The sequence below is a fragment of the Lontra canadensis genome, unplaced genomic scaffold (assembly GCF_010015895.1).
Source record: "Lontra canadensis isolate GAN:19392208 unplaced genomic scaffold, GSC_riverotter_1.0 scaffold120, whole genome shotgun sequence".
Classification (NCBI taxonomy): domain Eukaryota; kingdom Metazoa; phylum Chordata; class Mammalia; order Carnivora; family Mustelidae; genus Lontra; species Lontra canadensis.
This window is the reverse complement of record NW_022631114.1, coordinates 2577838-2595429: the sequence shown is the minus strand read 5'-3', so window position 1 is coordinate 2595429 and position 17592 is coordinate 2577838.

The following is a 17592-nucleotide window of genomic DNA, read 5'->3' as shown; positions in this document are numbered from 1 at the left end:
CCACGCAATGCGCGGACGACGACCTCTGATGCATGGCTTTGCAGCCGGGTTCGGAAACGCTGAGGGCTTGCGCCAAGTGCTGTCGCATTACGAGTGGTTTTGACTTTTATGGGCAAGTGTGCAAAGGCGTCTCTTCCTGGCCCCAGGAGCTGGCAATTACCAGCGAGATACTTAAGTCCGAGGGGCCCGAATTGAGGAAAGGCGTCTGGGTATTTGATGCTAGGAAGATCTTAAATCCTTTCACATACCGAGACAGGTGTACCACAGGCATGTCTCAGCTGTAAGGGAGAGGTTCAGCCGGTCTACAAAATCCCAGGGAAATTGCTTTTTGGTGGTCAGTGTCCTTTTGTGTTTGTGACCGCCCAACTCCCCCACACCCGAGAGGAGCGAGCCATTGAGCTGGGCAGTGTAGAGGCGTCAGGTCTGGCTGGTCCCTGCCTTTGGGGTGTCGGCTATGTCAGGAGTCCAGGGAAGAATTCTAAAGGCAGGGACAGGCCAGTGGAAGGACTGACCTGAAGTAAGGACCCCAGGGTGATACAGGAGTCACCTCGTGGGGAATTCCAAGTGTCTCAACTGGGCGGGATAGGGGACAACCTCTCCCCACCCCACCCCCATCGCCATTCTCCCTTTCTTGTTAGACCTCTTTCTTGTTAAATCATCTTTTCATTTGTGATGGCACAGCCACTAAGAAGATTACTAGAATCTCTCTCAACCTGCTTAGTTCTTATTTTTCACTCTCTTATGTTATTGGGAGAACACGGCTCACTTTACCAGGATGTTTTTTTCTCAGTCATAAAGAGATCTCTCCGTCCTGTGGAGGAAAGGATTTTTCTCAAGCTGCTGAAAGGCTTTCTAAGTTAGAAGAAACATTTACAAAGGCACATGAAATGGAGGCTTTTATCCCGCAGACATTTCCTGGGGCAGACACGTGAGTCCCCAGCACAGCCACACAAGGCTGTTGGGGTGAAATTCACGCTTTGGTTTTGAAACGTGATGGAGACCTGAAGCAAACGGTCGTAACTGGCACATTTCACATGCTCATAACAAAGGGTTATATGCGTGGACGGAAGGACTGGAAGGTTTGTTAATGTCCAAACACTTACTAGACATCCATGAAGCTCCGCTATGGAGATAACCACCGTCGTTCACAAGACTCGGGACGACAGGGTATCACGGGGATTTCCTACCCCACACTCACTCCTCAGCCTCTGCAGTGGGGCTCCTGTTCCCATCAATTCATTGAACATCTTCCGGCATGTGATCTGCCAAATCCAACAGCATTTCCTCTGCCCTCATTCTGTTCTTCACTTTGGTAACCATGTCCAGTGTTGAAGCAAATCTCTTCCTCGTCAAACCGCCCTTCTCTCTTGGGTTCCATGACACCCCACTCCCCAGTGGTTTCATCCTACATCAGTCCTCCTGCCTGATCGTCCTCTTTCTGGCTTAGAAAAGGGACGTGCCAAGGCCCTGTCCTCAGATCTCCTTTCTCACTGGGCAATTTCATCTGCTCCAACAATTTTATAGTGATTATTTTATAGTGCTTTATATTTTATAGTGATTATTCCCAAAGGTGTAAGATTAAACTGGCAATATTTATCAAGGACCCACTACACCTTGGCTACTAGGTTAGACCCCAAATTAAAAATTTGTGTATGGTTCTGTACCCTCAAATCATTCTCGGGTTTGCCTTCTTTTTTGAGCTTTAGACTCTGCGAGACATTCCTCACTCTCCACTTCAGACATCTCAAACTTGACATGTCTAAAACCAACTTCATTTTTTTTCCCTTCTAGAAGTCTACCTACCGATCAGCTGTTCTTTACCCTGGAATCAGGCACTTCCATCCTCCAAGAGACACTGACTGGAACTGCATGTTTGCTTTATGCTCCTCCTCCGTCGTCATCCTCTGTCCAATCAAGCGAGTCTTTCTGCTTTTAGCATTGAGAATTTTATATCTCTCTCCTTTTCTACCAACTGTCTAGCTCAGATTCTTGCCATACGGACTTGAACTCCTGTGATAGATTTATAATTGTTTTCTCTGTCTGTGATTTCTCATTAGTTAAATTCATGGTCAAAGTGATTAAGCCAGGGGTCAGATCAGTCTCAAGACCCCCCAGTGATTTGCTGTTGCCCAAACGATAATGACAATAGGAGCTCATGAGGGCCCCACTGTCAGCTGGAAAACAGTTGTATGGGTACTTGGCGGCAGAGCCCATCTCTGATAAGATTACAGCTCCCTCAAAGTTTATACTTAGGGCCCCTCTTCTTTCTTCCTTGTTATTTTCTCTCCTTTTTGTTACTTCAGTTCCTCAACCCAAGTGCTCAACCCTTGGTGAGGCCAGACTTCTCTGATGCCCCACATTTCTAGATACTTGGTAGCCTCATCTGCCCGTAATGATGCCAACTCTGCTCCCCAAACCCCTCCTCATTGTCTGGGGAGCCTGTGCACATGCATCAAATATGAATCAGGTAAATCCCTTTCTGAGGTGCAAGTGGTGGTTGGACCTTTGTCTGGTGCTGTTGAGTCTGAAGCCAATAATCACAGAAAATAGAAGAAGATACTAGTCACTTCAGTTCTTCCCAGTGCCTGGCTGGGGCTTGAGGAGGAGGAGGAGGAAAGGGAGAGCAATGGGGTGGTGAGAAATACGTATCTCCCCTGGCTGACAGTCTGTCTGTTCTCCAGCGTGGATGGGAGATCTGAGCAGAATAATTCAAAGCACGATTAACACGTAATGGATTGTATAGCGATCAATTTAGCAAAACTGGTCCATAAAAGTGACTATTGTTCTTTAGAAAATAGGGTTTCTAGGAGATGACAGGTGGTCTGACTTTAGAGCTTAATTCCACCTGCTGAAATTGTCTTCAGAGCCAATTTCTATGACGCGCGTGAATACCAATCTCATCTAGGTACACTTCTTTTTTGACTTAACGTATATTTCCCATTTCCATCTCCTCCTCCTCCTCCCCTTCCTCCTCCTCCTCCTCCTCCTCCTCCTTCTTCTTCTTTTAACTGCCAGAACTGTGAGAAACAAATATTTTCTGCTTAAGCTCCCAGTCTATGGTATTTTTGTTCTAGCAAAGCGAACAAAGTAAGACGGGTACTTGGAGTTTGTTCCACAGGCCAGATCAGTACAGGTGGGAAGAGTCAAGGGCAACACTGAGTCGTGCTGACTGTAGGGTTGCACAGGGCAGGGTGGGAGCTGGAGTACAAACATCACATAGGAGTCAGGACCTAAATAAGAGCTTAAAGCCTAGACAGGTAGAGGGTAGCAAAGGGTATTTCTAGGATAACGTGGACAGTGGCAGGGAAAGTTTTGATCACCTTCCTTTTAAAAAAGTTTTTGTTTATTTAAGTAATCTCTATGTGCAACATGGGGCTCGAACTCATGACCCCGAGATCAAGAGTCTCGTGTTCTGACTGAGCCAGCCAGGTGCCCCGACGGCTTTCCTAACAGTGACAATATCTATGGAATATTTTATGGCAGCATCTTTAGCATTTTAAGTACATTGGATCATTTAATAGACTCAGCAATCCTATGACAAATCAATTAGGGTTCAGTCAGAAAAGCAGTCCCCTGCTAAGTATTCCAAGCAGTTTGTGGTTTAATATAAGAGATGAGCCATTAGGAGAGCTAGTGGAGAAGAAGTTATAGAAGGTCACCACTAGCTTTCAGGTTCCCCCACTACAGTTCAGGGAATCAGGAGGTCGCTGCTACAGCCCACATTAGGATACTACAGAGGATTTCCACCAATATCACAGTCTACCTACAGCATGCAGGGGAGTGGGTGAGGAGGGGAGGACTTGGAGACTCCCCCAGAGCCTCAAAGATCCTGGGCGCACGTCTGTGCACTGCGCCCACAACCAGGGAGGTAACACAGATTCTGCCTCCCTGTCCAAATTTCACATGAGAATGTGTCGTTCCATTCAGGTGCCTGCAGGCAAAGTAGACTGGGAAATGGCGTTCTTTCCTGTGATACATGATAGGGACTGCAAGCAAGTGGGAATGAACGCCAGTTACCAGAAACAGCTGGCACTGTGGTGGTTCCCACTGAATAAGCTGCAATGGAAACAAAAGGGCAGAGCTATGATTTGAATACAGGTTTGCCCTAATCTAAACTCTCGCTCTTCCCCATTCTGATGTCCTTGGCCGTGACTGACTTTAGGTGGTTCTCAAAGAGTAAATGTGCCATCATCAAAATGAACCTCTGACTCAAAGATCTTCAAAAGTGACTCTGGAGGTAATTCCAGAAAGAGAAGTTTCAAAAATGCTTTGCATTAAAGCAGTCTCACGAGAAAAAATAAAAAGCTTCCCACAGAGTCAGTACCGCTTTGGTGGCTGCATAAATTATGGAACTTGTAATGACTCTTAGAGTTTCTGCGCAAACATGGCTTACGTCACTTCTGCTTATAGCCCGTTGATCCAAGCACACCACATGGCCAAGTTCAACACATGGGAGGCACAGAAGTCCTAGAGAGTGGGCAATATAGCAAAGGGGGAGATCAATATTTGGAAAAAATAAAATAATCTCCTGCAATAGCTTATGAAGAAAAAAGAAGAGGAGGGTAAGGAAAGAAACTAACCCAAGAAGCAACATAAATAATAAAATTGAAAAGTGAAAAGCATTGTCCAAGAGGCATAAAATAGAAATACATCAGTTTATGCATTAGAGAGATGAAAAGATTAAAAGGACAGATTATTCTTAACTAAAAAGGAAAGGATTTGTGGGGGCTGAAAAGATAGAAGTTTTCCAAAGACCCGCTTTGTTATCGCTAACCTAAGTAGTGTCAAAAACAACTGTATTGCTTCCATATACAATGACTCAGGAAAGAATATTGTTAAAAATTTTTCGGGTTCATTGAATATCCTCAAATCTATAAAACCCAATGATTTACACCCTAGGCTGTTCAAGGGGCTGGTAGCAGTTTTCCAAGAACTCCTAGAAGTAATCTTTGGACGACGGTAAAGGACTAGCATGTAAAGGATGAAAAATATTGTGAATTATCATTTAATTCTTTTTTTTCTTCTTGTTAACATATTTTATTTATTTATTTGATAGACAGAGATCATAAGTAGGCAGAGAGACCCACAGAGAGAGAGGAAGAGAAACAGACTCCCCGCAGAGCAGAGACCCCGACGCGGGGCTCGATCCCCGGACCCTGAGGGCATGACCTGAGCAGAAGGCAGAAGCTTTCACCCACTGAGCCACCCAGGCACCCCCCCTTTTTTTTTTTTCATTTTATTTTGGTAATATGGGTAAGTTCACATAGACCTTTCTTCATGTTTGTTCCCAGAAAAATATATGACCAAGGGATAGTTTCAAGAATACATAATGATCTGTTGTGACCAGGTAGGGCTTACTCCAGTAATGAAAGGATGGTTAAATATCTTTAAATCCATTAATTTAACTTGACATATTACTAGATCTGAGAGGGAAAAAAATCATAGGACCTTTTCTGTAGGTATTGAAAAGGTGTTTGAAAAATTCGTGCATAAAATTTATGATTCGAAACCATGAAATAAATAGAAGTCCGATGCTCCCTACACATTAAAAAGTATACAAGTATCTCAATACCTCAGCCCACAAACTGGCATCTTATGCATCGTATTAGATGAGGAAACATGGACATTCCTGCTAAAGTCAGAAGCATTAAGGCACTACTATTTCACATTGTGTTTGGGGTTTTGGACAACAATTTAACATACAGAAATTTAATAGTCTTTATATACAGAAATGGGATATACAGAGAGGAATAGAATAGAATAGAATAGAATAGAATAGAATAGAATAGAATAGAAGTAGGACGCCAATTAGAAGATATAATTTAGAAACTTCATCTACAATAATAAGACATATAAAATACTTAGGTGTATTTTAACCAGAAATGTGTAAGACCTGTGTGAGGATAACTTGAAAGCACTCTTGAAAGACCTGAAGATAGAATAAAAAAACTGGAAAAGCCTACCGTGTTCTCTGATGTAAAGACATTACCAGAACTCGTCGCAGAGACTGACGCGGCCCCGTGTGAGGAGGGAGGGACACAGCGACCTTCAGTCAGCCCTGGGACTTCGCCTGTGCCAGTCTGTGCTTGTGGGAGCATAGGGTTAGGGGAATCCAATGGCAGTGGGAGCTCAAAGTTACCCTGGTTGCTAAATCCAACTATTCCTGGCATCTAAGAGAGAAGATAGAGAAGTTAACGTGTTTGGGGGGGGAGGGGTGTGCTTCCTTATTGAAATCTGCCCTCGTTCCTCAGAAATAGGACCACTGTCCTCTATTGCAAGTAATAAAAATTGTATCCTTCTTTTGGAGAAAGAACTCCTCAGTGTAGATACTACCACGGGAGATGAGTACGGTGGCAAGACTTTCAGAAAAGGCTGGGGCTTTCTTCAAGCTCAGCTGCACCTCCAGATGAGGTCTCTCATCTGCTCCAAGGTGTCCCATGTCTCACCCTGCCTGCCCCCCTCCAAGGGCCGTCTGCTGGATGAAACATGCATCACTACCACTCCTCAGTTTGGAGCCAACGACGTGCAAGGTGGCCAAGACAGTGCTCAAGGCTGGTGTGTCCAGGCTTCCGTGGGCTCAGACACTCTGACTCAAAATAGACTTCACCCACATCATTCGGCAACTCTACCCCACACTGAGTGTTATTTTATGTCTGAAAGAATTTCTTCATGGAGGCAAGGAGTTGGTCTATGTTGTTCAAGATTGAATCTCTAGCACCTAAAACAATGCTTGCGTGCAGACTGTCCAGAGAGCTTGTTGGCCGGAAGCATTGACTGGAGGGAATGCCTTTGGTATGGTCGGCTGTGTTTCGTCCAGCATCCTTGGGTCTACCAGGAACTTGTAAAGCTCGATATTCTACAGTCTATTTTTATGAGAGATAACTGTAGGTAATAGGATCGACACAATGTCATGTGAATAAATGTTTGCTAATTTTGACGTGGTTGGGAGTATCTTGTGTGTGATAGGAAGCCTGTTTTGTTTTTTGTTTTTTGTTTTTTTTTCGTATTTCAGATCGTTTGATGAAGTAGCAGCTTGTTGGGTGGGGGCTTGCTCTACACAGTCTAACAACACGATGGCCTTGCACGGGTGTGGGGGGAGGGGAGAGATGAAGGCAGACTGCGTGGAGGAAGGGAGGTGACTTCCTGCTGCTGGTATGGCCAGTTCCAGCTGCCCAGTCCCGATGGGCTGGGTCTCATGGTGGGGCGACGGCCCAACACTAGTTTTGTCCAAGCCCGCCGCATGAGTTGTTCTTCAACCTTTTGTTCACAAGCAGATCACTGGAGAAAGGAAGTCCTCTCTCAGATTCTCTCGAGGAGCCCGTGGGTGGCTTCCCTCCACCATATGTTCCCCTGGAACCGTGCTGCCGAGCTTCCTGCCTGGGGCTCCTTTCGAACACGTCTCCAAGGTGGAGGGCCGGGGAGGACGGAAGTGCTGTTTCCAGATGGCACCAAATTAGCCTCTTGAGATCAGTATTTGCAAGAAATATGCTTATAAGGAAGGAAAACAAAGGAGTCCCTGGAGATTTTAAACACACTAGGGCCTTGGAAGGGAAGTCAGGGAGAGAGCTGGCAGACGGGGCCAGAGGAAAGGTAGCGAGATATTAAAGTTTAAAGTATAAAGATAATAAAGTTTATAGAGCTTAAACAAATTTAAAAAACTCATCTAAGATCACACAGCTAGGAGGTGGCCGAGAACTGTGAAACCATAGCCAGTGTTTATGACCTCAGGGCTAAATGACCTCCATGTCATTAAAGATGTTTTCAACCTCAACGCTTTCTTTTGTCTGAGCCCTGCCTTGTTGGTGGGGACACCGGACCCACCATCCTGGTCTCTGTCCTTAGATTGTGTCCTGTCCCTCAGTGATCTGGTCCTCAGCACTCTACTCTGTTGGGTCAATGGACTGGTACAGGGGTAGACATTATTTCCTTTGTTCCATCAGGAGGTTGACCATGTGGTTTTCTTAGGTCAGCTCCCCAGAAGCAGGTCCTGGGATAAGGATTTGAGGGCAGGTGGTTTATCTGGGATGTGATTTCAGGCGGCACCTGTAGGGGATGGGGTGGTGAGACACACAAGGAAGGAATCCGTCAGAGGTATACTATAAGCAGGTTACTACCATGGGCAACTGAGACTTGATCATGCTGGCTGCTGGACTCTGGGATGGAGAGTAGAGAACAGCCCCAACGGGCATGGAAATGGATATACTTATCCTTCAGCTCTCATCTGTCAGAGGGACTCACTTCACAGCATTCCAGCCTGCCCCAGAGCAGAAGAGGAGGGAGTGCTTGGCAGAGAAAGCAGGTGCTGTAGCAGGACCCAATGCAGAACACACTGGAATGGTGGGCTCCCCGGGGCTGAGGGAGTGGGGCTCAGCATGGCCTGCATCAGTAGCCCTTGGGCTCCGTCTCCAGACCATGGCAGAACCACTCAACCATCACAGCCCTTCTTTCTGCTGAGCCCAGACATGGATCTGGAATTCTTCCAAAATCAGTTCTCTTGGCCATGACTTCCCATTTACTAGCACTTGTACCCAAGACGGAACCCATCTTATATCCATTCTGTCTATGCATCTATATAACCTCAAGACTTCAGTCCCATCATGTAATGAAGGTAGGTCAGATGACTTCTAGTTACCTTCCTCAATAATTTTCTTTGCACGATCATATATGTCCACAAATGTGACTTTGATTGCATTAGCTGTCTTGGAACTTTTTCTATAAACATTGGTGTCAACTGAACACTTAAGACCCCTTCCATAGAGATTGCTATTATTGGTTTCTTAGGTCATATGCCAGTGACATTGACATTCTGAACCTGACTTTAGCATTTTGCATTAATTCCTTTAAAACCTTATTCTGTTACTTTGGGGATCCGCCATTTCAGCTTTAAAAAAAATTTTGGGGGGATATGCAATTCTGTCATGCAAGCTGTGAGCTATCTCCCCCAATGTTTGGAAGCTGCAAATTTGATTGCCAGGTTGGTTTTATTTTGCAAAAATTATCAGAAATGTTAAGCAAGATAGGCTGCAGACAGAGCCCTTGACTGGAAACCTCCCATTCCTCTGGCATGTGATTCATTATTGAAGGATGGGAAAGTTCTACAGCCTGGGGTGCTAGGGTGTCCAGAGTAGGGAGGTGTGCGGTGCCAGCATGCAAGCGGGACCCCCAGCCCCTTGAACTAATTTAACGGAGAGGGCTCAGAGCAAGTACCCTGGGTGCTTTCCCCATGGGGATTACTCATTGCCTCTGGTCAAATGGATCTAGTTCTTCTCCCTAAGGCATCCCTCTGGCCAAAATAGGAGTGACAGCCCTCTCCAGTGATGCTGGCAAAGCCCTCTGAGCTCTCTGGCAGAAAGCTGGTGTATAACCCAAATTCGGGTACCACTTCATGATTGCTACTGCAGTTTCTAAAGTTCCTTCCTCCTCCTTCTCCGGTTGGGCATGTCCTTCGTTGTTTCTCCTTCCACATTTTCCCGTGGCTAGCATCTGTTCTGTTCTATTCTGACTCTCCCTCCCGAGAGCCAGCCAGCTGTCCACACCGGGTGAGTCTTTGCTAAGACACCGGCCCTGACCGTGTTTGCATGTGTGTGTATCTGTGAGCGTGTCCATGCCTGTCTGGGCGTGTTCGTGGGAGGGGTAAAGTGAAGAGGAGGGCAGAAGATGGCTCCGGCTGACCTGGTTTGCATGAGGCATGCTCTGGCACAATCAGCCCATTTCCAACGAGCTGTTCGTGTCTGTCCTTGCGAGAGGTGATGCTGGTCCTGGCCACCTGCAGTTCCGGGCACTTGGGGGATGCGACATTCTGTGTGCCTCTGCTGACATCCCACTGTCTCCAGACTGCCCTGCTCATCTTTGCAGCCTCTGAGACACTGTCTTATCCTTGGCAGCCCTTCTCAGGGTGTGGTGCCTATGTCTTCGGGGGAGAGGGGCGGTATAGGGCTGCAGTGGGTTGTGGGGAGAAGCAGCACGGGAGTCCTCGGGGGCGTGTGGCCATCTCAAGAAAGATGAGATTAGCCCGTGCTTGTGACCCGGGACCTCAGAACACCTGTGCAACCCCTTGTCCAACCCCATCGACTTAACGATGTTCAGCAAAACGCAAGATTTATGAAAAGACACCCAAGAAAGTGCTCTGAAATGTTTAAGGCTCTGTAAAACCTATAAAGTATTCTTGGTGTGACTTGAGAAGCTTTCACATGCCCCCATACATATTTTAGGTGCATTTGCACGCGCACACGCACGCGCACACACACACCCCCAGAATCGCATTTTCCTCCCTTCACATCAGTTGAGCCAGCCTTGAAGGACACAATCTAATTACCTGCGATCATGAATAAATAATGTTAGCACAACAACAAAGATGAACAGGAAAATGCAAAGTGTCCGTGCATATGACACTCACAATCTGTTTTCATCGTCTCTTCAGCTCCATTTTGTTTCCCTGAGTGAGACCCCCGGGACTTGAGCGGCGGGGACAAGGACACATCTCTGCGCCTGTGCACTCCACCCGACAATGGACGTACCTGGCCAACCGAGCTTCCGAGTCGGATGAGAGCACTGACCATGATTTTGTCTTCATCCACCAAGCATGAGGCTGCCCCATGGGACTGCTCTGTGCTTTCTAGGCAATGCAGCTTGGGGTCTCTGTCTATGTAGGTGAAATTCTTTCCAAGCTACATGACATGGAAAGGGACTGTCCTTTTCCTGCTACACTATAGGAGCAGGCAGTGCTCACTGTCCCCAGTGGTTATTTTAAATAGGAAGGAAGGAAGCGTGGCTCTAGGGAACGGCAGGAGAGGAAGGCATTCACCGGCTCTCCCCATGCCCTCTGTCCTTTTCTTCTGCCAGGTACTATCCAAAATTTGTACAGTATGTTTACATACTGAGGGCTGTTAAGCACCTCTTAACTCATTTGACTCTCCGGCAGCCTTGTAAAGTCTGTAAGGCAAAGGTTTTACTCCCATTTCAGAGATGAACGATACCAGCGTTCCCCGGCACCTCGAACGTTCCCAGCTAGCCAGACTCTGCCTTTTAGAACAGGATGAGTTACTGAAAAATTAAGAGTAGTTGTTGTTTTTGCTGTTTTGACTCAGCAGAAAAAAGAAAGAGAGAGAGAGAAAGCATGGAATTGTTTGCCTCATCCTTATGGGAGGGATTGCTGGGCTATCTCCCCAATATTTTAAGGTTGGCAACAAATTTAACTTTTCACATGCATGTAGCCATCAACGTGCCCGGGGGCGAGTTCAGAATCCAGAGCTCAGATCCCAGTAGCCCAGCAATTTGTCAACTTCATTATCTAGGGATATTGTTTAACATTTTGATACATTGACTTATAAAGTAGCTATGGAGGAAATAATTTCTCTTCTTTCTCTGAGATATATATTATATATATTTATATTATATATAGATCTCTGATATATATTTTATTATATATAATAATATATAATTGATATATTTATATATAACAATTAAGTGCCTGCAGTTATATGTATAAAACATGTTACATATAATACATTATATTTATAATATAATCAAATCATATATTCATATATCTATATAGAGCTATGTAGACAGTTATATGTATATATACACATAAATATACACATAATAAATGTTTATCTTCATGTATCTATGCACAACTATATAGACATTGTTTATAAAAATTTTCCTTCCATTTATTTATTTATTTTTGAGAGAGAGAGAGAGAGAGAGAGAGAGCATGTGTGTGTGCACGGAGGAGGGACAGAAGGAGAGGGAGAGAGAGAATCTCAAGCAGGCTCCACGCTGAGCTATCCCCCACCACAGGGCTTGATCTCATGACCCTGAGATCATGACCTGAGCTGAAATCAAGAGTTGACCGCTTAGCTGGCTGAGCACCCAGGCGCCCCCTTCCCTCCTTTTCAATTAGAGCTGAAGCCTTCCTTCCTCTCGGGAGGCTTAGAATCCATTTCCTGGCACGTTCTTTGCCCTGCCTCTTTACAACATACTTCTCTCTACTAATTACTCCTTTTTGAACCTGGACTTATGTAGCGGCTCCCCCTGCCTCTCCTATTTGTATAACTTCAGATGAAGATGCTTAGTTTTACGAGGCAGCACAGCACGTCATTACATAGAAACTTTAAATGGTGCATAATCAGCTTCCAAGCAATCTGGAAGCAATGCCCTTGAGTGTCCCGGGTCACACTGGCTGAAAACGGAGCCCCTCGAGGGGTGGTGTTGTGAGCATGCTATCTGCCCACTAGGGGTTCCGTGTGGGCAACTTTGCTGTCCTTTGCTCATCAATCTTGCTCGTGAACATTATTATTATTATTATTATTATCATCATTTTGTATTTTGCCATTTTTGAAATTTACAAAGTGAGTAGAAACAGACAGGTGACTAGAAGTTCCAGAGAAAAGAAGACCAATTGAATTGATAAAAACAGGCGTTCAGGTGGACCCAAAGCATCAAACCTTTAGCTTTGGCAAAATATGTCTTGGGCTTACACCAGTCAACAGCCAGTTGAGTTGGGAAGAGAAGGAACAGTGATCATGTTAGACAGTAGACACTGAGGTACAAATGACTAGATTGCATATGTGGGGTATGAAGAGGGATTGGAAAATATTTTAGCTCCCCAGGAATGAAACGTTTATTGGCACCTGTTAATATACTGGACTTAAAAAGTCACTTCCAATTCTAAATATTTGAAAATTTGAAGTTACTTTTTTATGAAGTTATTATTCTGACTGTACCTAGAGATTGGTGATTCTCCCCTTCTGGATTATTCTCCTCTTCCCCACCCCTCAGTTCATTTCCTCCACCAGAAGAAGTATTTCTTTTTCAGTGATTCTTTTCAGACTAGGTGATGAATTCACATTTCTGGAAAACTGGAACAATGAACAATGCTAGGCCTTTAGAACTTTCAATTGAATAAATAATAATAAAATTTAAAAAAAATTTAAATAAAAAAATAAAAATAATAAAAATTGAATTTTTATTCAAATGTAAGCAGAAATAGGGGCTAATATGAACAAATGACACCTTAGGATAATGTGGGAAACTCATTTTGGTGGTTTCTAACAACTTCATGGACTAAATCTTCAAGCCTAAAAGAGATAGATTGAGGTTTTTTTTTTTTTTTAAGATTTTATTTATTTACCTGAAAGAGAGAGAGAGAGAGAGAGAATGAGAGAGAGTATGAGAAGGGGGAGGGTCAGAGGGAGAAGCAGACTCCCGGCTGAGCAGGGAGCCCAATGCCGGACTTGATCCTGGGACTCCAGGATTATGACCTGAGTCAAAGGCAGATGCCTAATCGACGGAGCCACCCAGGTGCCCCTAGATTTAGTCTTTTCAAAAAACATATACATATACAGACACTTGATTTATGACACAGATGTTTCCGCAGCTCAAGTGAAAAGGAGGGTCTTTTCAGTAAGTATGTACATTTGTGTGGGGGGAGCTGTTAACAAAAGTATCTGTCCCCCACACACCAAATTGAATCCTAATTGACACCATATAAAGAACTGAGTTCCAGATGAACTGTGGGTCTAAAAGTGCAAGGTGAAACAATACATTTCTAGAAAAATAAAACTGGAGGAAAACGTCACGACCTAGGGCACAGCAAAGATTTTAAAGGACACACATACAAAAATAGCGTAAAAGACTGGTACGTTGGTCTTCATGGAAATTTAGAACCCAATCTGTTGATCAAAAGATAAGAGGAAAAAAAAAGATGACCAGGGAGTGAAAAGAGATATCCACTGAGGACGTCGATATGTATGTATCCTGACATGTATTGTACATACATACAACATTTGTAAGTGACGAAGAACTCATGTCCAGAATATTTTTTAAAACTTGTACAAATCATTAAGAAAATGGCAGAGATCTGATTTAAAAAGGGGCTCCAAACTTCAATGGACAATTTACAAAAGGTGATACCAAGCAGCTCGACATCATTATTAACTGAGGAAATGGAAAATAAAACCACAAGGTAGTACAACATGCTCAACTCCCCAACCCGATTCTTGAATGGCAGAAATGCCAGATAGAGGGTATGGAACAATGAGACTCTGTTCCCTGTTCGGTGCTTACACCTGAGGAGATCTTGTATATTCTGTATAAATCAGCAATTCTACCCTAGATGTATGCCGATAGAAATTAATGCATATAGGCACAAAATGTACGTACAACACTATTTATAGCAGCATTATTTTTAATACAGGAAAATTGTAAAACGTAGAATGAATACCACACACCTACGGAAATGAATGAATTCTGCTATCCACAATAACACGGAAGAATTTCACAAAAATAGTGTTGGATGAAATAAGTCACCCATACGATAATATATACTATATAATTCCATGTATATAAAGATAACAAATGGTCAAACCAAATCTATGGCATTAGAACTTGGAGTATCACTTACTTTCCAGTAGAGGTTAACTGTGTGCTTATGATTTGCTCATCTTTCTGTATAAACGTTTCCCTTCAATTAAAGTTGAAATCTTTTTAAGGATTTATTTATCTATTTGAGAGAGAGCAGGGGGAGGCACAGAGGAAGAGAATCTCAAGGAGATTACCCACTAAGTGCAGGGCTCTATCCTGTGTCCCAGGAGATTGTGGCCTCAGCCGAAGCCAAGAGTCAGATGCTTAACCCACTGAGCCACGCGGGTGTGTCGCAAAGTCAAAATCTTCTTAAAAACAAGCCTTTCCATGGCAAAACCTGCGTCGTCTTCTCATCTTTGAATTTATGAGCAATCAGCAGAAACTCATCATAATCTAACAAATCAGGAATGCTACATAAAGAATTTTTCAATTGCTTCTGTGCCTAGAATGTTAAACACCCCCCCCAAATTTTGCTTATATTTGATACTATTTTCTCCTAGTTTTCTACACTCTAAAATATTTACACCAAACATTTACACTAGTGTATAGTGTGGCAAGACTCTAAATTGATTTTTTCCCCAAATCGTGCACTTTTTATCCAAACTCAACTTATTAACCAATAGTCCCCTTCCTTTTTAAAATTCTGATACGAAGAGGGTATGTATTCTGTCCCAAGAACTTATCGGTACATTCTCATACGAGCACCCTTTCATTACAATTGCACTGTAAGGTGTCTCTAACTCATTGTCCTCTGCCAATTCTTACAATTTTCTTCCAGAATTGTCTCCATATTCTTTCATGTGGATTGTTCTGATCAAATTCAGAATCTCTTGTTTGTGCTGTAAGAAGAGAAGACAATTCTACGGATATTACATAACCATGTGATTCACTTGGATAGAATGGTTCTATTATCATATTTAGTCTTCTCCTGTCCCCAAACGTTCTCAACCTTCACCAGCTGCACTCCCCTTAATACAATAGAAAATGACTCAGGAGATCAAAATCTCAGTCCTTGTTCTTCCACTAAATGCTTGTGTGACCTTGAGACAGTCACCTCACCATAGGGATATGGTATCCCCCCTTTGGTAAATTGATTTTTCATATCTTTTACTCATTTCCTCTTTCACAGCATTTGCTTTTATTGATTTATATCTATTTACATGAAAAGGGTATGACTTCTTTATCTCTCTTGCATGCTTGCCAGTAGTTTTCTTAATTTGTAATTTTTCTTCAACCTCGATACATTTTTATTTTGTTGTTTGCTCTTTGTATAGAGAGTGTTAAATTTCCTTTTTTGTAGGTTTATTATTTTACTGGGGTTTAATTACATGTGATGATACATACAGGTCTTAATGATTTCTGACAAACATATTCCCCTGAATCACAAACCTCATCAAGATATAAAATACTCGCACCATCCCCAAAAGATCTTTCCTGACACTTCTTAGCCAGTCTCTGGTCCCCATCCTCCCAAAAGCAACAACTGTCTGCTTACTTTGCCAGAGATTAGATTTGCCTCTCCTTGAACATTGTGTACATAAAATCATTTGTGGGCTATTCTCATCTTTTTGTGGATTATGTATTTGTGAATTTGCTGACTCAAAAATGCATTTGTAACCCCCAAATGCTGTAATTTTGGTGTCACTTTTGCGGCCATTCATGGACATACATAGAGTAGCAAGAAAAATCTGGGTTGAGCTAAGACACATGTTCGTAGCTGAGAAGGAACAAGGCAACGCTCGCCTTCTATTTTCAGCTCTCCTAGTGTAAACCAGAACCTTTTATTTAATTTTCACTTTGCATTTTGCATTTGTGATTTTGTTGTTTGGAATAGTCCCCAAGAGTCATGCTGAAATGCTGTCTAGTGCCCCTAAGTGCGAGGAGGCTGTGATGTAGCTTATGAAGAAAATATGTGTGTTAGAAAAGCTTTTTTCATGAGTTGCAATGCTGTTGACCATGAGTTCAATTTTTTAAAAAGATTTTTATCTATTTATTTGAGAAAGAGAATAAGAGATGGGGGAGGGGCAGAGGGAGAGGGAGAAGCAGACTCCCTGCTGAGTGGGAAGCCCTACATAGGGCCGGATCCCAGAACCCTGAGATCATGACTGGAGCCATAGACAGTCACTTAACCGACTGACCACCCAGACCCCGCATCAGTTCAATATTAATGAATCAACAATATATATTACATAAGGTGTTTTTAAACAGAAGCGCACATAAGACAAGGTTATGTGTTGAGATAGGGAAGAAAATGTTGTGACCAAAGGCTCCCAGGGACCTAACCTTAAATTTTCCCTAAAACTGGTTTGGTTTTTGCTAATTCACTGTTCACAGCAACTTAATAGATCATAACTACAGCAAATAACAAGAACTGACATTAGTAAGTTTGTCTGAGTTGCTGTATATTAGTACTGTGTTTCCACTTAGTGCTAAGTAGCTTTATATTACAGAGAGATGTACTACCAATTATTTTCTCATTCACTGTTAGCAGAACTTTGCATTGTTTCCAGTGTAGAGCAATTTTGCACACAGTTTCCAGGAATATTATTTTACAAGTCTTTTTGTGAGCATACATTTTCATTTATCTTAGGTAAATTAATAAAAGGTGGCATAGGGTAAGTATACACTTAACTTTAGAAGAAAGTACTAGAACAGTTTCCAGAATGGTTAAAGTGCTTTACTGTCCCACCAGCAAACTATAAAAATTCTAGTTGTCCCACGTTTCGGTCAGCGTTTGGTGATTGTTAGCAAATATGATGGGTGTGCAGTGGTATTTCACTGCAGTTTGAATTTGCATTTCCCTGATGAAAGATGAACTCCTGTACTTTTTCAACTGCATAATAGCCATTTGCATGTGTTCCTCGAGAAGTGCCTTCTGGAGACTTTTTTTTTTTTTTTTAAGATCTTATTTATTTATTTGAGAGAGAGAGAGAAAGAGAGAGAGAGAACGTCTTCCACGATATTCCACTCTACTTTTCTATCTAAGCCATAGCAATGATTGCCTTCCCTGAAGTGTTGCTACACAGGGTTAAAGTCGTGAGGCCTCCAATCTTTGGAGAAGCCCTGCTTAGGAGTCTCTTAAGAAATGCACCAAAAGGCAGTCTCTTGCCTTCTTTATTCTGGATCCTCCCTAGAAAGGCATAACAAAACTTACCTGCTAAGTCACTGAAAAGACTAGAGGTTTTGAGCTGACTTGTTACAAACTAATGAAGGAACCAAAGCCATGAT